The sequence below is a fragment of the Pleurodeles waltl genome, chromosome 7, assembly GCF_031143425.1.
Source record: "Pleurodeles waltl isolate 20211129_DDA chromosome 7, aPleWal1.hap1.20221129, whole genome shotgun sequence".
NCBI classification, from domain to species: Eukaryota; Metazoa; Chordata; class Amphibia; order Caudata; family Salamandridae; genus Pleurodeles; species Pleurodeles waltl.
The window spans coordinates 970,332,497-970,360,410 of record NC_090446.1 but is presented as its reverse complement, the minus strand read 5'-3'; positions in this window follow the sequence as shown (position 1 = coordinate 970,360,410).

The following is a 27,914-nucleotide window of genomic DNA, read 5'->3' as shown; positions in this document are numbered from 1 at the left end:
TTTCCTCACAGACCCTGCTCCTGCTGCAGTCATCGTCAGTAATTTGATGCCACATGACTGAGTTAATAAGCTGCTGATGACTAGAAGCTGCAAGACATGGCCAGGATAAACGACTAGACGGAAAAAACACGTCTGACCTAGTGGAGTCCCAGCGCATGGACTGCACATGATGTTTCTCACAGCAGACAGAGAAAGTTGCGACACTAAGTTAAAGTACAGTCTAAGATACCCTGGCAGTGCTGACGTTGGGGCCAGACTGAGCAGCAGAAATCGTGTAAGGACAGCTAGGGACCTGGAAGGCGGCCACAACCCACCTTCCATCAGTTTCTTGATATGTGTGTTAGGCACTGATGCTGCTTTGCTTCTGGTTCAGCTCTGGCTACGTTAGAGATGAGTAGCCAATCCTGCTACTTTGTTGAGGGTTAAGGGTTTTTTATTCGTAACAACTCTGGCGACACCATGTTTGGTCATTGTATAGTTTTGTTAAATCCATTTCACTTCAGTTGACAACCCGTAGCGTTGGGAGTGAGTGTAGTGCACGGAATGCTCACCTTTGACATCTTATGAACTGCAGGTCAGGAATTTGAATCTGAGCAAGAACATCTCAGCCAGCCACACTTAGAGTCTGTAAAATGACTTACATTCAAAACAGTATATGTAGCACCTAGAAGTGGTGCGAAGCACTATGATGTGTAGTTCACCAAACATTGAGCAGGGACGCCCCTGGTGATACTGGCAGCTCCCTTTGAGCACCTTCTAAAGGTACTGCTGGGATCCATTGTGCAGCTCTTTGGCCCTCATTAAGAGTGGCCCATTAATTCCGATGGGTCTGGTAGTGGTCATACTAGGGCCTATCGGACTCATGAGTTCAGCAGAAACACAGCCCATAAGTGGTTCTTCACCAGGAGACTTAACTAGAGTCCACTGCCCACGTGTCTTTGCCAGTACGAATTGAAGCTCAGCACACAGAGATGATTTTCCCTTAGTTACTGGTAGTACTCACTGAACAGCAGCATGCTGCAGTTACTAGCAATACCCTCATGTTACGGCCAATACCCACTGAGCAGCAACGCGGTGTAACTGCCAGCATCCATTGAGCAGCAGCACCCAGAGTTTGTTAGCAACACCCCAGTGAGCAGCACCCATATCTTACTGATAACACCATCTGAGCTACAGCCGCATTGTGGCTACACTGGTGAAGCGCACCCCGGGGAATTAACCTGCAACGCTTAAGGAAAGATTTCAGTGGGAATGATGGTTATGCATTTAGCGAGATTCAAGCTAATGCATCTCTTTCAGTGTGGTTTTCATAAAGCCTATATTTAATGTGACATATATTTTGGATAGCTTTTTGTTATGTCATTGATGTCACTTCCTGTGGCCTTATTGTTGACACAGTTCATGTGACATTTCTTAGGAGGGCATTGGCTATACGTATGGAGATTCACCAATGGTATCTAATTTTGTTCCAGCAAAGTTGGAGAACCAGGGTTTTTTAGGAGCGAGACATTGTAAAATGATGGGCAATGGCAACACCTGTGCTCTAAAAATAGGTAACTTCATATAAAAGGTAAACTTGTCAATCATGCAAAGGAAAGCAGGGTCTCCAGAGATTGCAGGGCACATCATCACTCCCGCTTTCTGCCCCATGGGGTGTGAGCAGACAGGCCACTCCCTCTGCGCTCTTGGTCTCAGCTGCATGCACAGTCTCTCAGACTCTCTGGGAGATACACTGTAGCATATGCAGAGGATGCCCTTTGGGGTGGCAGGAAGAGTGAGGGCAGATAACAACACTCAGTTCCCTTGGGGTTTGAGCTTCTAGGACCAGTGACTCTAGTGATCAAAGAAAAGCAATCCCCAGGTTTCGAAGGACGAGGGCCTTCCTTTGGCCTAAGCAAGGCTTAAACTGCCAATGATCCCTGTGTCTCACCCTACCTTGCTCACTGCTCTACCCTGCTAGAATTCAAGGTCCGCGCTTAGCAGGGCTGAGACAGGACTTTGGGTGGTGTCGGGTGGCAATCTACTCCAGAACCACTGGTATTTGTCCGTAAACCTGTTGATCCCAGTTAGCCACCCACAGCTGGCACAAGCAGATGCCATCTAACCTCAGAGGGTTTTCTCAGTCCGAACAAGTGAAAGGTGGACAGGAGAAGGGCAGTATGTTGGCATAATTAGAACCTTCTGATTGGAGGAGCAGATGAGGGGCTTCGCTTTACGAGTCCTGTCTTCGTCAAGCTCAAAAATATCATGAGTCAAAAAAGAAACAGGTACAATGAGGGAGTCGGAGAGGAATGCGTGTGTTTGAGTGCACTTGTACACCTCCGAGTGCACACATATATGAACATGGATGAGTTTGTGGACACATGCATGTATGTGCCCTTAATGGAAGTTTCTGAATGCTTGTACAGCACGTTACTTTCTTTAACCCTGGTAGACAGAACAAAACGTGAAAACAATGAAACACCAGTACCTTAGCATTAGTCAGCACTGCCCAAATGTGCCATAGCCCTTTGGATAGCACACTAGTCAAGGAAGCTGGCATGGTAAAAAGTCAGGCCATTAACTTGTTTAGCCTGATACAGCTGGGTAGGCATGGCTTAGATGTATTTTAATTTCAATGACACTTAACAAAATTACTTACGAAAAAGTTTAACCTGGCAGACAACACTTAACAGTGTAAAAATACACAATATTTCACGTGCGAGTTCATGGGGCAGGACTTGAACATTTCCTATTTAAGATTTATACATGTATTGAGTAGATGTGCTGTGATGAACAACCAACACATTTACCCTGCTTTGGGCTTGTTCTTGCAGGAGACATTGGAGTGTCATAAAGCAGGTAGCGTGTAAGGACATCCTATATGGCACATCTGCATCACATCTAGTCAGGCAAGTGTACCTTCTAAATGATATCCCATTTCGAGGACCGCGGAACGTACCCAGGTGTGACCTGTGTGAAAGGGACCGATGAGTTAAAAATAAAAAATGCCTCTACTGCCAGTAGTAGGGGGGGGGGTTGAAGTGTGAAAATGATGGCTGCTTGCATGCATATGCTTGGGATGGTGCCCTCTTACCTGGCAATTACCCTCCCTGGTGGCAACATGACCCCCATAAGCTCAGGGCACCCAAGGTGTCTGCTGCTTTCCACACTGGCAATATATATTTATAGCAGACAAATCTCAAATCTGGATACCCTCAGTCTCTATTTCAATGAGTGAGCCCTTGCTGTTTGTGATCATGCCCATGTCAAGATGTGTTTGGGTAAATCCAGCCATGAATCTTTATTTTACAATTGGGTCAGATGTTAAATAAAAAAAAAAATAGCCAACCAAACTGGTTAACGAAAGACCGTACTGTATTGTAGTTGCATTTGTGTACCGCTTCATAACTGACAATGTGCGGAAGCTCATCAGCAGATAGGTAGCACAGTAAAACACACAGTACAACTTTGGTTATGTTTAGCTAGAAGGCTGTTAGTCTCTGGTGTGGCCTACAACAGAAGAGGTATGATGTTGTAAATTATGAGCAGAGAGGTGCCCTTCTACTGTTGTATGTCATTGATCTTAAGCTTGTAGTGAAATCAATGAGGGTGAGGAACAGAAAATTAAAGATTTATATTATGTTGATGGTGAGAAGGTTGTGGGTGCTGCCTGTTTTGGTGACATACTAGATGTGAAGCAGATCACTCTACGCATTTTACTGCATTGGTGTATCTGCGCTTAAGTGGAATGGGGTAGAGCTAGAGATAGTTTTGCATGTGCTTATGCCTACAATCCTTGTTGGGCGAATAGGTTGCAGCTAATGGGCAAGTACATTCCAGAGTCATCTGATATTGGTCGGTGTGATTCTGCAATAACTTGGGAAGAGGTAGGCCTTTACTTACCTCCTTCACAAATTTCAAGTGATCTTGGACATTTCCTCTCTTTGCATGGAGAGAATTTCGTAATGTTTCCACTTCAATAAAGACGAGGTTCTGCAATTGATTTCTTCTTGTAGGAGGGAGAATCAGCTGAGGTGCCTGTCTAAAGCTGAGGATACTGGTCTGTGAGTATCTTTGGAGTATTACTTGGATAAACAATGGGCCTTTCCTGTATATGGCCTTGTGGGCAAAGTAGGTTGCCTTGAAAGTGGAGCATCTGGCCAAATAAGTGCTTGGAGCATCATGGGTTCCCAGTGAATGACAGTGTGGTGATGCTTTGCTGCAGTGTTCTGGATCCTCGGTAGGTTTTCAGGCTAGTGCACTATTTGCATTTTTTCAACAGGACATAAGGGTGAGAGTGGTTTGTAGCATCTGTAACATGAATGAGGGAAGATGTGTTGGGTGTGCATTGTGCAGAAATTACTTTTCTTGACTTGGTTCACTTGAGTTACCAGGGAGTGGCTTGAGGTTCTTCTGTTCTCTGCATGTTAGGGTGTCAGCTTTGCAAGAGTTAAAATTGTTGCTTTGCATCAATCAGTCTACAGCCTGAATATACGTTTCTACACTTATGCTCACAACGTACATTCCACTGTAAAACCGAAAAACCCAAATAATCTTCACAACTCAAACTTGATTCCTGCCTTCAGGCGAGGCTGGAGGACGCATCCAAGCACGTTGATTAGGGGACCAGACTTCTGGATTTCCCTGGACAGTCCTGATATTTATGGGACTGTCCCAGTGTCCCGACGCTTCTCTTAATTTTAAACAAATGTCCCGGTTTTTGGGACAAAGGTCAGATCATGTAGGGAAGCATAAGTAAAGTATGAAATAATGTATTTATCTGTTACTTTCAGGCAACACAGTCCACTGTCTGCTCCCAGCAGAGAGACGGAGTGAGGAGCAGAGAGAGGTGGGTGGGGGAGGGTTGGGGGTGCAGGGTGGGAGGTCAAACCATAGCTTATTTTATATATGGAGTCTTGTAACTGTGTGCGTGTGTTCATGTGTGTGTGTGTGTATATATATATATATATATATACACACACACACACACACACACACATATGTATAGGCACACGTTCACAAAGCTACCAAAAGAAAACCGGGACAGGCCATATATAAAAGTGACTGTATATCCTGGATTGCCCAACCCTCCTGCCCTGCACCACACCACACACAAGTACCGGTGTATGCCTTCAGCAGCCGATCACCACTACAGTTAAAGGGCGTCTTCCAGGCAGATTTCTCTTATAACTTCCCAAGCAGGGCTGCAAAAGTATGTGTTTCAGAAAAGGTTGCAAGAGTTGTAATTTGCATTTAGCGTGTATGCTCATGACCTTGACAGACTCCCTCTAAAGTTTCTTGAGAAAATACAGACTTACACCCCACTCAACTACAAGCATCGACCCGAGCAAGCTGTGCTTCAGGAGGACAATGAATGACACAATCCCTCATCATTAAGTGTGAGCCAACATGCCAAACCCACCAAACCAATCTGACTCCAGAAGGGTGCACAATAAGAGTATGCATCACGGGGAAGGAGGGTCAAGACAATCACACTCATAGCTGGGCACAAGGTCCTGGTGAGGGAGCTCCACCCCGGTGGCAAGTTCTGCCTACCATTTAAAATGGCTTTATGGACTATCACAGAAATAAATGGCACCATGGTGATTGCCTACAGAGGAAGAGAGAGCATCACCAGAAAATTATGCCAGTTTAAGGGAGTTTCTCAGCATTCTGTAACAGACTCCCAGGGAGGAGTTCCAATGAGAGCCACAGTGGCAGATGGCCAGACTGACAGTGAGGATGAGAGTCACCATAGTCTTGGAAGAGCCGCCAACCCTTGAAGTGTGCCCTCATCTCTGGTACCAGCCCCTTCATGAGTCCAACCCTTTGGTCCAGTGAACTGAGCCAGTCTGCCTGGCACTGGGAGGTCTACTCCCAAGCCTTCTGCTGTTGGTGGTAGAGTGTGGTACTGTCCCAGCCTTCCAACAATTTTGTGTGACTGAACGTACTGTAGCCCTGGCTACGATCCAGAGTGTCCTGTGAAGACCAGAGAAAGACTCTGTTTTGTTTAGTGTTGCAAAGCTGTTTGTACATGTAATGGGTTTTGTGTTTTTTTCATCTCCATCGTAAAGGAGGAATGTAGTGTTGCGTCACTCATGGCAACACCAGGTAGGACACCCAGGGGAGGGGGAAGTCTAGAGGAAGCCCGTGGGCATAAGAAAGTAGGTGCATCCTGATGCACTCGTCAGCAAGTAAATAAATGCCAGTGAAAATGGGTGTGGTCAGTTTCAGACCACAAGACAAGTCACTAGTTTGAGCGCTGTCATTTCAACAGCACAACAACCTCCTCACTGGCACTCCACAGAACAAAAACCATCGCAGACTGAGGTCTGAGTCCACCTCAGGTGCCATGTTAAGGTTCAGAAAGGACCACTTGTTTATGTCTCAAAGAAGCAGTAAATCGTACATGATTAGTTGTAATTCATATAACATGGGTGGCGTGAACATTTCCGGCAATGTCTTTCATCCAGTGATCCCGCATGTAGTTACTCATACTAGCTAGAGTTTTGTGTAATACAATCTACTGACAATATCTTGTAAACACTCTCCTACCCATCATATAACAAACAAAAAACACAACAAGGTCTGTAATGAATAAAATCCGGACCTTTGGCAGTTTGTTTAAAAACAGTATTCTACTCAGCCATCTGCTTTTGACAAGAACTTGAGGCTGGCATGCTGTTTCTTTTCTCAATTAACAAAAAAAGTGTAAAACATAAAAATAAAGGGTTAACGTGATCATAGGTGCCAATACTGAACTTTGTGACTACCACAGCCACATCCTACAAACAAGACGAGAGTTCCATAATGTATCAAATCTAATTAAATGCACATCCTAGTAAAAACAGTTTCTCATCTAAACCATGTTGATAAACTAATGTGGTTCTCCTCATTTTAAGAGAACTGGTGAGGTTGGCAACGAAGATGAATAGAAACCCCAGGAAGTCTTGCCATAATGTGTATCAAAACATCAGTTTAGATAGGAAAGGTCTAAATCACAGGAGCAGGCCTTCTGTAAGTAAACAAAGAGCCAGAAGAAACAATGAGACTGTTACAAAGTCAACAGAGGTCCATTTCAATTAAGCATTAAGGCCACAGTTTACATTGTTCAATTTTTATGTGCATTTGTTTCCTTTCAATGGCAACACTTTTTCTGTGTTGCAGCGCCTCTCAGAGAACCGCACAGAGTCAATCACAAACCAAAATATGGACTTATGCCTTTTATCAATGAAATGCTCAACTAAGGTTGCATTCATCACTCAGCATCTAATGCATGATTGATGTGCAAAATGCGTGTTTTGCAGATGTACCGGAGACCATACGGACTCTCAGTAGGATAGATCATGTTGAGAGTCAGGCAATTCATGGAATTAGACAAACTCCATCTGGTGTTATTAATTGAGAATTCCCTAACTTTACAATAAGTCCCACAAGTGGCACGAAGTGAACATCTGTACTGGCCAACCACTTTCTCTAATCCACAACTTTTCTGAAATGTCAGAACAATGCAGTAGTTCCATGTATGTTGTCATTAATGTATCCCTTATGTTTTCTGACCTTTTAAAGGCAAGCAAGGAGGGTGAAGTTTAAAGTTCCCTGAACACACGGAGTGCCAGTTCTTCCTAATAATATGTCTTATTTCATTACATTGATTGCCAAAGATAGATATATAGACCAGTGTTGCAGGTTCATTTTAGTGCATTGCTCAGGCACATATATTTTAGCTTAGCTGCGGCCTGTGCCCTTTTATCTATATAGTATGCTGTATTCTTATTTATTTATTTTATTAATTTTCGAATAGCTTGCTTTTCAGTGAGGACGTTTTATTTTTCCTAATCAGCTGCTAGTCTGCAAGAGCGTTATTATTATTACGATGCACTGCATTTCTCATCATGTTCCTGACCCAAGGTTGACAGGGAACAGTACAAGACCAACACTAGATAATGTTTCACATTGTCGCCACAAGACTACCTACATAGTTTAACAGTTAGGCATATGCCCTCATCTGGCCTATTTAGCAGAACAAAAACCTGCTTTTCTATAAAACACCATGTCGGCCAAGTGGGGGTTGAGTGGAGTCCTCCGACCAAGATTTTCATTAATGCTACATGCCATTTTCCAGCAAGACCTCAGCCTATGAATTCCAAATACATGTTCATTGCAGTATGTGTTGGGATTGTTTATCTTTTTCTCACTAACCGTCACAATCCTAATTTCGTTATGCCTCATTGTTCTAATACTTGCAGCTTGTATATTTTATCCTAGATTGCAGTCTTTTCAATAAATATATTGAAAACCACCCTGCATTCTCTTCGTTTGCCTTTGTGTGTGTATGAGGCCCTTTGCTAATGAGAGAAAGAGGTGAGATTTGTTCACAGCAACTTGCCTGAGAGGTCACGTGATAGATTGCCACAAGTCACCTTTCCTTCTTGGTTTGGGTGAGATGCTGCTAGCAAGCTGGTAGGATTGGGTCGGCAGCCGCCAACTGGTGTAGGAATGGCTCAGTCACCCAAAAGCGGTGGTAACGCCTTCCCGAATCCAGCAGTCTTGTTCAAATAATGAGAGTCCTACGACATGGCGCTCGACGATGGTTAGGCACTAATTATACAAGTCTCCTGAGTATCTTTTGTCTCACACACACAAAAGGTACTCTAATTACCATTATATGGAGACATCAGTGGTCTTAGGGCTCATCCTCCCAAGCTGAATAGGAAGTATCTATCTAGACTGTAGGTTGTTCAAGCTTGAACCTTAAAAGGATTTCCCCGGTTGGTGTTCCCATCTGTGATACCTACTGTTTAACATGGCACAACCAGTAAATGTCTGAGAAAACTGTAGACAACTAATCACACAGTTTCTTTTATCTATTGACTTAACAAATGACGGTGGGGACGCTACGTTCGTTGTAGAAGCTCACAACACATACAGAACAGACATATTTCATTCTTGGGTCACCATTCCTGAAGTAAATGCAGACTCCAACACATTCCACACATACAGAATTGCAAACGTACTAGAACAGTACAGAGCATATCAATATTTAGAAATACTTCTGAATTATCAAGAACAACATAATTGGTTCGATGGCACCATTCCACATCTAATACAACCTGTTAGAATATGTCCCATGGGTAATGATGGACATACCTGGCCTACATTTGCCACTTATACACCACATCCTAATGTGCAGGCTATGCAAACAGTTGATGTATGCACATTATACAATGAGCTAGTAGCAATATGTAGATTCTTAATACAATTTGTAATGTGGGCATTAATTACTGCCCCAGCGAGGGCTGCTGCAGCTATTAACCAATTGGCTGTTAAAGGAATAAATACACAAACAGTTCACTCCATATTGGGTAAAGCACCCACTTAGCGGGAGAAAGTAAAGCACCCACTTAGTGGGAGAAGATTCCGTTCTGGGTTTTGCAAAAATTAACAAGCTGGAAGCAATGTTTCTCCATACAGGACCCCAAGATAAACATAGAATTATCACAACTTGCTTGCCATTTAGAATGGTTTCCTCAACAGACTATTGTGGCAGTGGGGCACAGTCTTCACCACAATATATACCACCACCCTATCACTTGCTAACTTACTGGAAGTCTTAAAACAGATTCAAAATGAACACAGGACTGCCCCGGCCCTGGATTTGGGGATGAAAGTTATGCGCAACTTTGACACAGTTTCCTCAATAATAAGTAACAGAAAGGGGAAGCAGCAGCACTGGCGATTCGCCAGCGGCTCTGGGAGGTTCCTCAGTGGGACCAGGAGCGCATGCTGCCAAAGCTTATTTCCAAAACCCATACCACTATAGGCTGGGGTTGTGTGGGGGACCAGACCAACTAAACTTCAAAGACAGAGTACTTCCACCAAGGAAAGTACTAAGCAAGCTCAAGAGAGCCCTAAAAACGATAGGATAAACAAAAACAAAATAAAGATAGAAGAAGTCCAAAAGGGGAATCTCCGCTACTGGAGCCCTCAGAAAAAAGATATAATCTCAGAAACAGACTTTATAAGAACTCCTGATAGACACCAATATACTGACAATCGCCCATCTCCTTCCTTTCATAACACACCAGATAAACAGAATGACAGAGTGGGACAGTCAGAACACTGAAGCAACTAAGTGAAGCTGAAAAAGGACTCAACTTTCTTCAGAAACCTATGTTAAAAAGGAGGAAAAAGCTCCTCACAAAATCCCAATTTAAAAAGAAGAAGGTGGCAGCGATATCAATTAAGGATGCCACACACATTGAAAACATTGTTGAAGAAAAGAATGGGGCGGTGACTCTACTAGACAGCATGGCAGAAGTCCCAATATGTCACTAGAATCTTATTGATCTTCAGGATGTGACAACAACTAACAACTTTCTTGAAGAAAACAAACATTTCTTTTTTCAGTGTCCCATTTCTAAGATACGAATTACAGGATGAAGGCAAGAGCCTAGCCATACACTTTCTAGAAAAATGCTCTCAATTACAACCTCAAAACACCATCAAGAAACTGCAGTCAGTGCTGGGTTTCTTCATCTTTGGCAGAACATACATTCCAGATTATGCACAATGCATAAAACCTCTTTATGATCTGATTCGTCCTGACTTTTCAAGTAAATTCTGGACACCGGAACACACATGCATTCTCAGAGAACTGCAACAAGACATGCTAGAAGCACAATACTTTCACACATATGATAATATGATAATAAAACAAATTTGGTCATCAGAATGATTGCTGGTGCCATTGGGTTCACCTATGTCACATTCAACGAGGGGGACACTGTACCCATAGCATACAAATCACATTCGTACTCCAATGCAGAACAATGTTTTGCACCAACAGAAAAAATACTGACTGCTGTTCAGATGGCTGTCATTAGAGAGGCCACCTGCCCAAGGGAAGCACATTATTGTCCTTACCCTGGTGACTGTCTTTGAAGAGGTCACCAAAGCTAGCATTCCAAATGCTAAAGCATTTCATCCACATTGGATTCAATGGGCAGCCTCCCTCACTGTCACTGGTGTTGATTATGTTTCCAACCCAAAATTACAGACTCAAGAATTCCTCCAATATGAGCTTGAATACGCTGAGCCCAGTAACATCTTACCTCTTGACCAATCCTGACTCATCATTTATATTGATGGTTCAGCACAGCGAGCTGTAGGTACCAAACACCAATACTCTGCTGCTTGTGCAGCTGATAGCGGGGTAGCGAGAAATGGTACATTTCACCCTCAAACTACTGACACGCAGACCCTAGGGGACTGCGGGGCTCAGCTTGCCGAGCTCTAAGCTCTTGTTCTGGCACTAGAACATTCAGATCCTGCACATCCAACACTGATTGTGTGTGATTCATTTTACTGTGTCCAATGCTACAATGATTACTTACATCATTGGCGCCTGAATGGGTTTAGGGATTCCAGAGGGCACATCATCAAACACAAAAACTTGTGAGGGACGGTAGCTGATCTTAAAGACAGGCTACTGAAAGCTCATGTAGTACATACATTGGGCCATCAACGTGTAGGAGTACACGTTGAAGGAAACACTTTGGCTGATGAAGCTGCCAAATCAGCAGTAGCTACAGCTTCTGTTGCTGCACTTACTCATTCTCATACACGACTGGATGATGAGATGCCGGCTGCTGTGAAAGCTTTGGCTGACGGCAAGACTTTACCAAAAGCATATCCAACAAACTAGTCCTACCATCTCAGTGCCCAAAACTTTGCATTTGCAACAATTCCAGGGGTGGGAGATTGAGTGATCCCCAACCAAACTCAGCATGAGTGTGTTGCATCTGCCCATGCAGGTGTGGCACCTACTATTTCCCTGCTTCAAAAATGCTATTGGTGGTCGGGTCTATACACAGTATGTCCTTTGCTGTCACATTTGCCAACAAATTAAAGGGTCCACCATCAAATGCCCACAGCAGACACCCCTCCTAATGTCCAACAAACCACTACAATGTTTGTGATCATTGCGGTCCCTTACAACCTAATGGTGCATACAAGTATATTTTAGTCGCTGTTGACTCATGTTCTAGATTCCTGTGGGTATGGCCACAACGGTTGGCTGACGCCTGATCTGTTATTAAAGTTTTACAAGGTCCTCGGGAAGACGCACCCCTTATGCGATCCTATTTGAGATACCTATGTATGTCCCAGAGCTTGATGGTCCTGGCACATTAGCAGCAGATACACAGTTTGACATAAATAATGTTGTTTTACAGGAAATACAGCAATTCCTTGATGAAACCTCATCTGCCTATGCCGCCACTTTGGAAATTAGGGATTTGCTGACAACATCAATGGGCGGGACTCCTAAAGTTGGGGATCTGGTTCAAGAAAAGATTGCGATCAAAAAGGGGTTTAGCCCATCCTACAGAGCACCGGTTCCAGTCCTGAGAATAGACGGTACCAGAACTGTAATTCTACAACCACTTTGTTTCAATTGACAATGTCAAATTGCACTGTGTGGCCGATCCTGCACAGTAGATCATGAAGATTCCGGGGTAGTTATGCTTCCCCTCTCACCACTCCATGGAAATACCCCTTCAAGCACTCAGTAATGCTTCTACAAGTACCAATGCTACAATTGTCTCCCTGAGCTTAGGTAGGGCAGATAATGAGCTACTTTTAATTCCTGTCACCATTTCAATGACAAGAAATGTCCAAACTGTGAATATATACTTTTCCAAATCAACAAAAAGGGATGATGTTGTTTATTATGAACCACCAGCATTCAGTCCACCTACCAGTTCTTCACCAGCTCCTGTTTTTGTACAGACTGCTTCTGGTTACTTTGTTGACATAGATGACTTTTCATCAAATTCCTCTGCTTCTGCAACTGTTTCAAAGACACCTAAGCTGTATGACTGGTTTAAAAGTAGCTATTTGGTTCGTCCATGGTACTATCTATGGATATTATTGACACTGTTTGCCTTTATGCTCTGGATTGGTTTCGTCATTGTTTTCTTTCTATTGATATATTGTCATTTTCTTCCCACATGCTCTGCTGTAGAACTGGTAGATAACATTTTGGCACCTTACCTTTCATCCCATGAGGTACAAAAAGACTTATACCTAGTGAACATTTCAGCTGTTCTGATTCCAGATGGGATTGTTTGGGATAAAGTTCCATTCAATATATTTGGCCCGACTGAGGTCATTTAAGAGTGATGTAATTACACCTGGGGTTGTTTCTGATGATTGGGATGTTAAAACAGTTGATTCTATGCTTTCTGAGCTAGAATATTACACTGTATTTGAAAGTGAAGTGTTTACATGAACACAGCGAATTGTGGGGAAATGTTCTGTTATCACAATCATGAATGTTACTTTCTGCACCAAGCTAACATCCCTAGATCAGTTTTAATTATACCCAGTGTGAGCATTGTTCGAATCCACCACTGCTGAGTTCAAAAACATATGCAGAAAAGTTTGCATATTTTACTGGGCACGATGCTAAAAATGCAGAATCTTACTACTTTAAATTGCCTCCTCCGAAACTGTGGAAGACATTGCTAACCAAAACAAAATTGATTTATTCGATTTCCTTTGTTTCCCAGCTTGCTGTTGAAGGCTATGAGTTTTGGGAAAACAAGATTGATTTAAAAAGTGTATATGAAACAAACGTTTGGCAAATACAGGGGAGGGAAGCATAATTTAGGACATGCCTTATTCCTGCGCAAATAATATTTTTGAATGAAACTATCCTGCTCGCGACTTGCCTGGGGTTAGCAAAGATAAAAGAACTAAATGCGCCCAGTGTCCCCACACCAGCTAAATTTGACAATTGGCAAACATTTTTAAATGTCACTGAAGATCAGCTCACTCCTTGGGTTCAGAATTGCACCTTTAATTCCTAACTTTCACATCCCGGTGGGTGGTTATTGTGGCCAGTGGACACAAATGGTTGTCAGGCACATTTTGTTAATTTCTCAGTGGGTTTCAGAGCAAGCCGACCACACCCTTGCTATGTCACAGCTCAGCATTTGAGTATCATAATAACATATAATGTGGGTAAGCTTTGCCAACAATGGTTACGATCCTCCATATTAGCAGCTGTCAAAGAACACCTTAGTCTCTATTTAGAGGGAGTTGACTTACAAGATTTCTTGTTAGGTCCTAGAAAGCCCCACTCAAAACTTTTTCTGTATGCTACAAATAATGAGTTCTGGAAGCTTTTGCAAATGGAGGCTGCTGCACCTTTATGGCAGGTTGACGAAGAAAACATGGAGAAAGCCTTAGCAGTTGTTGCTAATGGTATGAATACTTTCACCAACTGCATCTACACCCTAAATAACAGTGTGTCCTCTGCAATAGGCATTATTCAGAACAAAATGTCATTTTTACATCACAGACAAAGTCAACTGAGATCCAGCATGGAGTTAGGTAGGGTGTTACAGGTTCTTAAAAGTGGTGCATGCCCTGGCAACAAGTTAACACTACGGAGTTATTTGCCACATTTAATTTGACCATGCAACAACAGCTAATGGCTAAAAAAGAAGTGAGTTATGCCATGCTTAATATTGAGAAATTGGAAAAGTCGCCTTTCACTGTGCAGAAATTCCCCCAACAGTACAGCTCATACATAAATCTGCCCATTTCAACATTCCAGTTTACAGACTGTTTAAAACATTTTGCAGTTGGCAAATTTGAGTGGTTTGGGGGAAATTATATCCATGAGGTGTCGGGGTTGCCTTTTGATTACAAATGTATGAAAGGCGAAACAGAGGTCTTTCCTAGTGGAAGCGAATGTGAGACTACTGTTAGTCACTCTATGATTTGTAAGCAGGTGTCACTTGCAATGCAGCTGTAGCGAATTTGGCCTGCTAACTTAAAGGTACTCCTGCCTCTTTGTTTCACCCAGCGTTGCAGATACTTTCTAATGTAAGTTATGTTATGCTGAATGATGAAAGCTGCTGTGGAATGAAACCTAGAGTTGCCTATGTAATTTTGGTTTCCCAAATTGTAACTTGTTGCGCCATGTGTTATTTCCCCCCACGTGAGAGATAAAAGTGGTAGAATTGTGGCCACACATTGCCACTTCTAATGTATATTTTGACAAGCAGAGCAGACTAAAGGCGGTATTGTTTCAAAAACATGTGGCTCTGACATCAACCAGAGAGACCTATGACCTGCATCTAGCAAATACCAACTTCCCCAAACACTTTGGAGAATTAGTCAACAGGATTTTTAACGCATCCAACACTGCGGGGATTGTACAGTTTTATAAGGCTGTTGGGTCTAGATTTGTCAGCACTTTCCAGACAGTATATGGAGTCATTCCTTCACTCTTTTTGAGTGTCTTTGGTGGATTTCCGATAACTTTGTAATTGATTGGCGGTATTCTGCTCCTGCTATTTTTGATATGCAGTGGCTGTCCCATCTTACCAAAGCAGAGTGCCGGAGCTACCGTTACTGTTATCGCATTATGCAGTACTTTGGAGCTTCCTTGGTGGAGGAGCTGGAGCTGAATTGGTCACTGACATTCCGACCGGTTTTGACTTCTGTACAACCTATTTTCCATTGCAAAGGGTGCTTCTCCAAGATTGCGCCAAAAGTGTGTCTTGCTGTACAGCCTTTGCTGCCTTTGGACATGGATCTCTTAATGTTCTCAATGAGGGTTCCTTCACAGACATGCCCATTGAGACTATGGTTGATACGTGAGGCATCCTATGAGCTGCCACTTGCGGATTTGCTGGCTCCATCAACTTCTGGTGCAATGAGGGATATTGCCTCCTCATCCTCATCTGGGTGTGAGGCTCCTGCGCACTATTGCTCCGTGGATCCTTCGACTAATGTGCTTGTCAACTTATCGCCTGCCGAAGTGGAATCTTTCCTAGCATCTTTCCTAGCGTCTGTCTCCATTGCTGACATCGAAAGTTTTCTGCAGGATCACAATTATTGACATTCGACCACTGGCATTTTTTCAAAATCCCAAACGTGTTTCCAAATTGTCCTTTTATCTTTGTTTTGTCTATTGGCCTGCCTGGCTTGTCAACTGCAACATATTTTATCTCTTTTATGCATATCTTAAAATCCTTTCAGTATTTTTTAGCTTAGGGAATTTTTTAGTTAGGTCTTTGGACTGACACTCTTGTTCCAACATTGGGGAGGGTGTTGTGGGTTTTTAGTACCTTGCTCGGGCACATATATTTGGCTTAGCTTAGGCCTGTGCCCTTTTATCTAGATAAAAGGCTCTATTCTCATTTATTCATTTTAGAATAGTCTGCTTTTCAATGAGCATGTTTTATTTTTCCTAACCAGCTCATATCCTGCAAGAGCATTAGTATAATTATGCACAACATTTCTCATCATTTTCCTGACCCGAGGTTGACAGGGAACAGTACGAGACCAACACATGATAATGTTTGGCATTGGCACCACAAGAGCACTCACATTGTCCAACACTTAGGCACATGCCCACGTCAGACCTATTTCGCAGAACAAAGACATGCTTTCCTAGAAAACACCAGTGGGTCCTTTGGGGGATAAGAGGGGTCTTTCCGACCAGGATTTCCATCTATGCTGCATGCCATTTTCCAGCAAGGCCTCAGTCTTGTCTCTGCAAACCAGTTTAGGAGATGAAAAGCAGACCTTCATTCTAATCTAATGGGGGTGGTGCTCCCCTCATGACTGACTATAGACAGATTGGACTATCGCCGTTTTGTTCTATCTCTAGAAAATAGATGCTAGGCGTTAGGTAGGATTTCTAATTACATGTTCATTGCCAAATGTTGGGAATGTTAATCTTTTTCTCAATAACCTTCACAATCCTAATTTTGTTGTACCTAATTTTCCTAATAATTGCAGCTCATTTTTTTCATTGTAGTTTGCAGTCTTTTCAATAAATATATTGAAAACCCCGGTCATCTCTTCATTTGCCTGTGTGTGTGTATGAGACCCATTACTAATGAGAGAAAGGGTTCAGATCTGTTTACCACGACATCCCTGAGAGGTCACTAGGGTATCATGCGATAGGCTGCCACAAGCCACCTTTCCTTCTTAGGTTGGGTGAGGTGCAGCTAGCAGGTTGGTAAGGTTGGGCTGGCAGCTGCCAACTGGTGTGTGAATGACTCGGTCACCTGGAAGCTCTGGTGCTGCCTCCCAGAGTCCAGCAGTCTTGTTCGATTAACGAGAGTCCTACGACACTAGTCTTGAAGTGGAACTTTTGATTATCTTTTCAAAAAGACTACCTTGGTCATTGTACCATACTTTTTTAAAGCCTGTCTCACTAGCCCGTGCAAATACTCATCTTGACAGATTAGGTGCTTTGTCAAAACAATCTGCCAAAAGGCAAGTTGGCAAAAGATCTATAGGATGTTCACTTCTGCAGTGCAGTAAAGAATTGCAATCTGTTTCTTTTCTGTATAGATTGATGTAAAGTATCCCTAATTCTCCTTTGATCAGTGTATCCCTAAAAATATTTCTTTCTTGCCAGTTAAAATTGTGAACTTTAGATCATTGGACCATGAGTTTGAATAGTTGAAAAAAAGCATTAGTGACTCTATGGTACCTCTCCAGGTCATAAGGATATCATTATATATCGCAAAAAAAGGTCAAAGGTGGTGGACAGATCCGGTACCACTAGTACAGTTATTACGTTGCTGTCCACAGGTGTTTAGGATTCAGTTCTGTAATCTTCCCTGAGGAACATGAGTAGGGTGGAACAAGGAGGAGATGTCTTCTACTGGCGTGGCTACATTCCAGACTTTGTCATCACGGAACATTGTCTGAATCCTGGCTTCCCTATTTGACCAAACTGTGCAATTCTGAGAAAATCATCCTGTGGCCTTGTGCTTCAGTTACCTTATTCCACTGGGAGCTCAGCCCATTGTGTGTTAAATACATGAACATTAATTAAGATTGAACAATCATTTAGCCATTGAAGAAGCATAATGCAAAATAACATGTGCAAGAAGAAATCAATTAGCGCAGTGAATAGAATGCATCTGCCATTCTTTCTGCACCGATGGTTTTGTTTTCATAGCTCTCGTGTTTAGGTAACTCAATTTTTCTCAATTTAGAGAAGAATAGCTAAGAGACACTCGTTGGACATTGAAGTTTGCATACTTTAGGCTGAGAACATTTCACAATTAAAGGTTGTTTTATTTAACATTGTTAGTCATGTCACATGCCGCTACAGAACTCTAAGTGGTTCATATTCGGGGTAGTACAATTGTGTCTTGCTTTCTCCTAACATTAATGTTAAAATACAACTGGAAGCAAAAGACTACTGCATCTTTTTAATTTAATGTAGATTTATTTTTCCATAAAGGATGTTTGTGTTTGCAAGAAGAGTTTCCTTTTACTTCTAATTCTGATGGGATACAGACACACCGTCTTTCAAAGATTTAAAGGAAGAACTCCCCCTCTGACACTTACCACAGCTTTAGGCTGTAGAGTGACCTTTGCCACTCTGCTGCTAACTTCACCCCACTTGTTGTAGGTTAAGTGAGTGATCCCTCTCGTTACAGGTGTCAGGAAGGCCATTTAGTTGGTGATGGATCGCCTCAAACGCTTTGATAGTTCCAATATTGGGGATACAGGTGTTAGTGATAAGGCACAAAATATAGAGCTTACTTTGAAATCAGGGCTGAAAAGTAACCTTACACAACAGGTTTATATTATGTGCTAAAGGTAAATGTAATTCAGTATGTAGCAAGTATAATATAGCCTGAAATGGTCGCTGTGGACGGTAGAGTCCTGTTTTTGGCCGCAGGTTCGCTATATAGTTGGGAACAATAAACATCTGTTACTTGTCAGTAGCGCCCAAAGATCCTTCTGGAGGTAAACACTTGTACCACAGATACATGTTATATTACATTAATGCAATTAGAATAATTAAGTGTGAACACTTGCACACATATGTTAAATTACATTACACATAATGTGCTTGGAGCAGGCAATACATTGCCACGGGAGTAGGGTCTGCAACCACTGTATATCCTTACTAACAAATACATACAACCACAAAGAGATACGGTGATGAAACATTCAGGCCCTCATTATGACATTAGCGGTACGTACTGCTTACCGCCATGCTGACTGCCGCCAACATACCGCTGACGCAGCGGATTACCGCTACCCATATTATGACACACACATAGCAATCCGTCACTATACAGCCACACACACACAAGTGCGCCAGCCCAAATGTCAGTGATAAACTGGCGGTAGCAAAACCCACACCACCACGGCAACAGAACTACGCCCACAGCAGTATGACCCACGAATCACCGCAGCAGAAACTCAATGGCGGTAAACCATTGGCGGTACACACCGTCGCACTCAAAATACACACACACATATAAAACAACACTACATTGGACAATTTGTATAACATACACCTGACACCCATATACACACCACACCCACACACCCACACCACTATAAAACACAAATTACCCACAACCCTTTATGACTAAAAACAATTGCCACAAGAGAGATAGCAAGACCACAGACAAGACCACAGCCACACACCACCATCACCTATACACCATCCACGCACCTTACATCACACACCCCAACACATCACCCCACACACCCTCACCCACACCACTCACACTACACCCATGGCACCACAACAACAGCCCGATTCTCAGAGGAGGAGCTAAGGGTCATGGTGGAGGAAATCATCTTGTTAGAGCTCCAGCTATTCGGATCACAGGTGAAGCACACATTCATTGCAAGGAAGATAAAGCTATGGCGGAGAATCATGGACAGGGTCAATGCCGTTGGACAGCACCCCAGAACAAGGAATGACATCAGGAAGAGGTAGAACGACCTACGGGGGAAGGTGCATTCCACAGCAGCTAGACATCAACTAGCTGTACAGAGGACTGGAGGTGGACCCCGCCTCCTCCCCCACAACTAACAACATGGGAGGAGCAAGTCTTGGCAATCATGCACCCTGTGGGCCTGGGAGGAGTAGGAGGAGGACTGGACTCTGGTAAGTCAAATATCTATTACTATCACCCCCCTACCTGCATGCCATCACAAACCCCCACCCTTACACTCACTCCCATCACTCCACCACCTCACACACACCCCACCATCACAACCCATTCTTTACCAAGCCCTGCATGTAACACCAATGCACGGACCCCCATCACAGACCTGCATGGACACCCATCACTAAAGCATGCACACTAGAGAGAATCACTTAGCCCACCAAATAACTACTCACACAAGGCAAAGCTGCCAGGGCATTAACAACCATAGAGGGCAACACACCCATGCACAAGATGTCACATGCAGAAACAATAACACCCCCACAGGTCCCCCACCCAACGTCACCGGAGAGGAGGTGCCAGCAACATCCAGTCCCCCCCAGAAGAGGCCCACAGTGATGACAGCAGCTCTGGACGCCTGGATCTGGATGACCAACCTGGCCCATCAGGGACCTCCGTACAGTTGGTTACCCAGGCACAGTCCCATACCACCACAGAGCCTCCCCCCTCAGGAAACACCAGCACAGTACTCACCCAGCGGGCCCATACCTGTGTCTCTAGGACACGTCAATCAGCAGTGTATAACCACTACAGGGACCCCAGGCCACCCCACAAACACAGGGCGATCAGGGACCTGGGATCAGTGGCAGTGGACACACGGTTCAGGGGACAGAGGCACAGGCCAACAGGGAAGCTGGGAGGACTGCTGTGCAACAGGGGGAGGACAGGCCCAGGGAACGGACTCTCCAGGCGGCACTCACCAAGATCCTGGAAGCATACCACCATTCCCAGGAGATGATGGGCCAGATACTAGACAAGTTGCAGAAGACCCAGCGGCTGCAAGAGGGACAGTACCTGGGGATCAGGGAGGACTTGAAGGACATCAACACCACCCTGGTCACCATTGCAGGGGTGCTGGCAGACATGGCCAACACCATGAGGGAGGAAGTGGCACACCAGCGGGCCCCTGACACTAGCCAAACCGATGAACAGCCTTCCACCTCCGCTGCCGCTAGTGGACAGGAGGTCCGCCACAAGACCAACAGGCCACCAGCACCCCTCCTGCTGCAGAAGGAGAACCATCCCGCAAACGGTCCCTGCGATTCAGGCAGAAGCCAGAGACTATTGCCAAGACCCCGCCAGGAAATATGACTCTCCTGATTGTCACCCTTGTGTCCCACCCTGCCACCCTGTCCACCTTGAACTGCCATTGCTCCACTTCCTATGCCCCCTTGGACAATGCATCTGTGATCCACATAGACTGGACTCTATCCTTGACATTCCTCCACCATCACCTCAGCCCATTGCACATCCCCCTCTACTTATTGGCACTTAAATAAACACCATTTGAATAAATACAAGTATGGAGTCTGTCAAATGATTGAACTATGTATTCATTTAACAAGCTTTAAACGCTGCAATACAACTGTACAGTAATGTATACATAGGAATGACCTGTAGTTGGCTGCAGTCAACACAAGAGGAGTGATAGTGGGGCACAAATATCTGAAAATAGATATGCCAAAGGGCACAGTAAGTGTCCATAGAATTTGGAAAGTCAGCCTGCCAGTGACAATGTCAAACACAAAACTGTCAATGAAAAGTAAAGTTACAGTGTCTTACCTGTGTGTCATTGGAAGTATTGTCGTATTATTGCACTTCTGTTGTCCTCATCCTCTGCCTCCTCATTTTTACTGTCCACAGGGTCCACTGCTGCCACACAGCCATCTCCAGCTTCATCCTCCTGTAGAAAAGGCATCTGGCGACGTAAGGCAAGATTGTGCAACATTCAGCATGCCACGATGGCAGACCTTCTTGGGTGAGTAATGCAGGTATCCACCTGTTAGATGGAGGCAACGAAACCTAGCCTTCAGGAGGCCGAATGTCCTCTCTATGATTCTTCTTTTCACCCATGTGCCTCATTGTAACGTTCCTCTGCCCTTGTCCTGGCATTCTTCACAGGGGTCAGTAGCCATGAGAGGTTGGGGTAACCAGAGTCACTTGCAAATATCGAGGGGCAACTGTTAGACACACACTAACCCTTAGGGCCCACACCATACCCATACACCAACACCTACGGGGTGGGAACCAGATCTCACCTATTAGCCACACCTAGTGCCTCTGGAGTTGAGCCATCAAATATGATATGCTGCTATTCCTCAGGATAAAGGCATCATGCACAGACCCAGGATACTTTGCATTGACATGGGAGATTTACTGGTCCGCCAGGCACACTATCTGCACATTCATGGAGTGAAAGCTCTTTTGGTTTCTGAACACCTGTTCATTTCTCGGGGGTGGGTCACAAATGCAATATGTGCACCATCAATAGCCCCAATAATGTTGGGGATTTGTCCCATTGCATAGAAATCAGCTTTCACTGTGGCCAAATCCTCCACCTCGAGGAAAACAATGTTGCTGTGCATGTGTTTAATCATGGCAGACAACACTTTGGTCAGCACTATTGAGAACATTGGCTGAGACATTCCTGCTGCCAAGCCCACTGTCACTTGGAAGGAGCCAGTTGCCAGGAAATAGAGGACAGATCGGACTTGCACAAGAGGGGGGATCCCGGTGAGCTGATGGATAGCAGATATTAGGTCAGGCTCCAATTGGGCACACAGCTCTGTGATTGTGGCCCTGTCCAGTCTATAGGTGAGGATAATGTACCTGTCCTCCATTGTTGCCAAGTCCACCAGGGGCCTGTACACGGTGTACATCCGCAGCGTTTGCAATCTGGGGGATAAAACGGTGAGCAGCTGGTCAGTATTCCATATTTACAAACACTACACTGCATTGCATGTTGTGACTGTAACATTATATTGTTGGATAGACCCAAATGGTGCCTATGTGTACTGTGATGCAGTTAGGTGCCATGGCCTGCCCCCACTGAAATGGCATCCGCCTCTCCTGTATGGAGGGAAATGTGGAAATGAGGTAATTCCGCTGACCTTGTGCGCTGTTGTGGGAGGCGGTCAAGAACCGACGTAATTTGGCCCTATGGGTTACAGTGGCCAATGGTGATGTACGCCGGCGGTGATGGTATGTACCACTGCGGACGTGACTGCCATTTTCTATCTGTTCACTCACTTGCTACCTGACCTTCAACAGGAAAGGACCTACACTGCAAGTGCTGCTGTGACCTGTGTCTGGAACCGACCATGGCTTGTGTCACTGGGAAAAGGGCCCCTGCCTTCACTGCTGCGGAGTTGGAGAGACTGGTGGATGGGGTCCTATCCCAGTACCGAATGCTGTATGGGCCTCCAGACCGACAGGTGAGTACACTGTGAGCACGATGCATGGGACATGAATGCATGGAGTGCTGTGTGTGAGGGCCTCGTGCAGGGGGGGTTGGTGGAAGGGCCCTGGACAGCATGCTGCATGTATGGTGGGCAATGTCTGTGGGTAAGGGGATGTGAGGGCTATGGTGGGCCATGAGTGTAACAGGCAGGACGGTCTGACTGATACCTGTTCCTATGTGTATTTCTCTGCAGGTCAGAGCCCATCAAAAAAAGGGTATATGGCGTACCATCGCCAAGGACGGGTGGACCCTGGGGGTCTGTGGCAGGCGGAGCACCCACTGTTGGAAACAGTGGGAGGACCTGGAATGCTGGCCATGGAAGACGGCAGAGGCCCAGCTGGGGATGGCTTCCCAACGAGGTAGGGGTCCCCGTCGAACCCTGACCACCCTGATGGCCCGCATACTGGCGGTGGCCTATCCACAGCTAGATGGGCATTTGGGGGCATCATAGCAGCCACAATGGGGTGAGTACAGTGCCCCAATACTACTTGTGCGTGGTGGGGTGGCATCCGAGTGGGGGATGTGGGCCTGTGGGTGCCTCTAGGCCAGGCTGGACATTGCAGGGTAGGACCCATGTTGGGCAGAGTCTGATGTAAACCTCCTCCAACCAAGGTAGTAGGCATCCACTACTGGACATATGTCTGTGGGTCTCAGGTATGCTGCAATTGGCGTTAGGTATCCCTGTCCATGGGCTGGTGACTAGCATTGTGCCTGTTAGTGCATTGCCTAGTGCGTAGGGCTGTTCCTGTGTGTGTGTGTCATGTACGCCAACGGTGGTGTTGTTGCCACCATTGACCAAGGGTATTCTTTGTCTCTGCCCCCCTTTTTGTTTTGTCACCCTGTCCTTATGTGCATTAGCATCATCTGGCGGAGGAGCAGAGGCACTGGCGACGGGGAGAGCTGCATCCCACAGGGCCCAGGAGGCAGAATCCACCGACGGTGAGGGCACCAGTGGGACGAAGGTCGAGGGGAGCACCATGGCGGAGACTGGAGGGGACAGTTCTGACAGTGATACCTCCTCCGATGGAAGCTCCCTGGTGGTGGTAGACACCTCTGTGCCCACCTCAACTACAGGTACAGCCGCCACCCCTGTACCAGCACCGCCCTCCCAGCAGCCCCTCAGCGTGTTTCCCGTGCCCTCTCACCCAGGAGGGTGGGCATCTCCTTCGCCCCAGGCACCTCAGGCCCTGCTCCAGTTAGCCCTGCTGCCTTGAGGGAGGAGGCTACTGACCTCCTGTGATCCATCTCTGTTGGGCAGTCAACCATTGTGAATGCCATCCAGGGGCTGGCAGCCCATTTGCAACAAACAAATACATTTCTGGAGGGCATGCACTCTGGCATGGTGGCCCAACAGAGATCAATCCAGGCTCTGGCGTCCTCTCTGATGACAGCCATTGTCCCTGTTTCTAGCCTCCCCCCTCCAACTTCCTCTACCCAGTCCCATTCCCCTCAACCCCAACCTATCCCAAGCACACAGGCTGGCCAGCATGCACACAAGACAACACACAAGAGTGGTTCAGGCAAACACAAGCACCACACATCATCCCACAGGCACTCACACAAACACCATCCAGATGCATACATACCAACATCCACTGCCTCGACTGTGTCCCCCTGCTCCTCGTCGTCCACCTCCCTCCCGGTTGCATCTACACTCACACCTGCATGCCCTATATCCTCATCCACTCCCACCATCAGCATCACGCCTATCACTACATGCCCTTTGCTGGCAGTCACCACCCCCACATCCATGCACACGTCCCCTGTGTCCTCTCCCACTGTGTCTGTGTCCCCTCCTCCCAAAGTACACAAATGCAAGCACTCAGAAACCCAACAGCCATCCACCTCACAACAGCATCCAGCCCGTGCACCTGCACCTAAACACAGCAGACAGACACCTCCTACAACCACTTCCTCTTCCTCCACTCCCAAACCTTCACCCTCTTCCTGCCGCAATGTCCCTAAGAAGCTTTTCCTCTCCACCGTTGACCTCTTCCCTACCACTCCCACCCGTCCTTCACGTCAGGCCATGGTGGTCAGAACCCAGGTGAGCACGGCCACAGAAGTGTCAACAGCTTTTGCAGGTGGGAGAGGATCCTGGCTACCAGGCAGCAAACCTGAAAGGGTGCCTGCACCAGGTGCTTCAAGGAAGGACAAGGTGGCACCACCAGCTGCGACAGGGAAGGGCAAGGAGGCACCACCAGCAGGCAGGAAGGACAGGAGGCCTGGTGCTGGGACTCATTCGGAGCCCCCACCACCAAACATGGTGGTTCAGCCGTCCGAGGCTGCAAGGGAAGGTCTGGAGCCTCCCCTCACCACTGCCAGCACCGCCACCAGCACCGCCACCAGCACCACTGCGAGCAGCAGCAGCCCCGGTGGGCAGCCGTCCGAGGCTACAGGGGATGGGCTGGAGCCTCCCCCGCCACTGACAGCACCAACACCAGCACCACTGCCAGCAGCACCAGCCCCGGCGGGCTGCCGTCCAAGGCTTCAGGGGAAGGGCTGGAGCCTCCCCCCACCACTGCCAGCACCGCACCAGCACCACTGCCAGCAGCAGCAGCCTCAGTGGGCAGCCGTCCGAGGCTATAGGGGACGGGCTGGAGCCTCCTCCCACCACTGCCATCACCGCCACGAGCACCAGCACCGCCACCAGCAGCAGCCCCAGTGGGCAGCCAGCGGAGGCTGCAGGGGATGGGCTGGAACCTCCCCCCACCACTGCCACCACCGCCATCAGCACCACTGCCAGCAGCAGCAGCCCCAGTGGGCAGCAGTCTGAGGCTGCAGGGGATGGGCTGGAGCCTCCTTCTACCACTGCCAGCACCGTCACCAGCACTGCCACCAGCACCACTGCCAACAGCAGTCCCAGTGGGCAGCCGTCTGAGGCTGCAGTGGATGGGTTGGAGCCTCCCCCGACCACTGCCAGCCCTGACACCAGCATCGCCACTGCCACCACTGAGCAGCCGTCACCGTCAGCGGACAGTGTGTAGTCCTGCCTCCATGGGCTGTTGTGTGTCCTGGCCCCTGCAAATCCTGTGGGTCTGACACCCAGGTGAGAGACTGTGACCTTGCACTCCCCAAGATCTGAATCACAGGGCACAATGCCCCCTCCAAAACCAGTGGAGAAGCCATCCACTCACCCCATCCTTCCCAGGATGAAGCACACTGGGCACAATGCCCCCTCCAGAACCAGTGGAAGAAGCCATCCACTCACCTCATCCTTCCCAGGATGAAGCACACTGGGCACAATGCACCCTCCAGAACCAGTGGGGAAGCCATCCACTCACCCCATCCTTCTCAGGATGAAGCACACTGGGCACAATGACCCCTCCAGAACCAGTGGAGAAGCCATCCACTCACCCCATCCTTTCCAGGATGAAGCACACTGGGCACAATGTCCCACCAGAACCAGTGGAGAAGCCATCCACTTGAGAGACTGTGGCCTTGCACTCCCCAGGACCAAGCAGTGGGCAAACCACCCACTTGACAGACTGTGGCCTTGAACTCCCCAGAACCAAGCAGTGGGCAAACCACCCACTTGAGAGACTGTGGCTTTGCATTCCCCAAGACAGGGCACAGGGCATGTTGCCCCCTACAGAGCAAGTGGCAAATCACCCACTTGAGAGACAGTGGCCTTGCACTCCCCAGGACAGTGCAGAGGGCATGTTGCTCCCTCCAGGACCAGTGGTGTTGTACCATCTTCTGGCTGAGATGCCCCCCCATTTCCCATCCCCCTGAGGTGCCTGTGTATTTTCGACCTGATGCCCCTGCAGTGTTCTCTCTGTGTTGTTGCAGGAGTGAGGTGGGGCTTTGGCCTATGTGTTGTGGCCCTGTCGCCCACTGGCATTGAGGACCGGGCAGTGTCCCTACATTTGTAAATATGAATATACGTTTGTATTTTGATGCACTTATTCATGTTATTTTATCGTATTACACTCACTTTCTTCAAATAATTTTGTCCTTGCATTATTCCTGAGGGGTACGGGGTGAATATGTAATGTTTGTGCATCTGGTTGTGTGTATGGTGTTGGGGGTGTGTGTGTTGCGTGTGTGTGTCACTCTCTTTTTCCTCCCCCCCTCCCTTGTGTGCTAGGCGGCAGTACTCACCGTGGTCGTCTTCGCCGGCGTTGATGTTCATAATGCAGCAGAAGGTAGATGAGCATCGGAAACATGTGCAACTCGGGCTCCATGACATCGTGGTTGTTCCCTGAGTCTCCACAGGTGAGACCTATGACTTCTGTGCAGTGTTTCCGCCATGCTTTTGATGTCGTTGGTACCGCCCCGGAAAAGGTGGCAGATAGGTTGGTCATAATAGTGTGGGCAGTACATTGTCTTCCGCCTGGCTGTTGGCAGTTACCGCTGTGGTGCTTATTGATTCCGCCGTGGTGGTCGGTGTATTAAAGTGGCTGTCTGTCTGAGCGGTTTCCGCTGTGGTCTTAATTCCATATTGGTTACCGCCGGGCTGTTGGTGGTATTACCATCGCTTTATCACAGACCGCCAGGGTTGTAATGAGGGCCTTAGAGTCTCTGCTCAATTAACTGAATATGGCTCAATACGGCTGGAACATTGGAGGCTGAATAGGTATACTTGAAGGTCTCGCTGCTTGATGATGATGTGACTACAGAGGGGGCTCCGTCCAACTAGACCATGAGGTCCTAATAGTATTTAG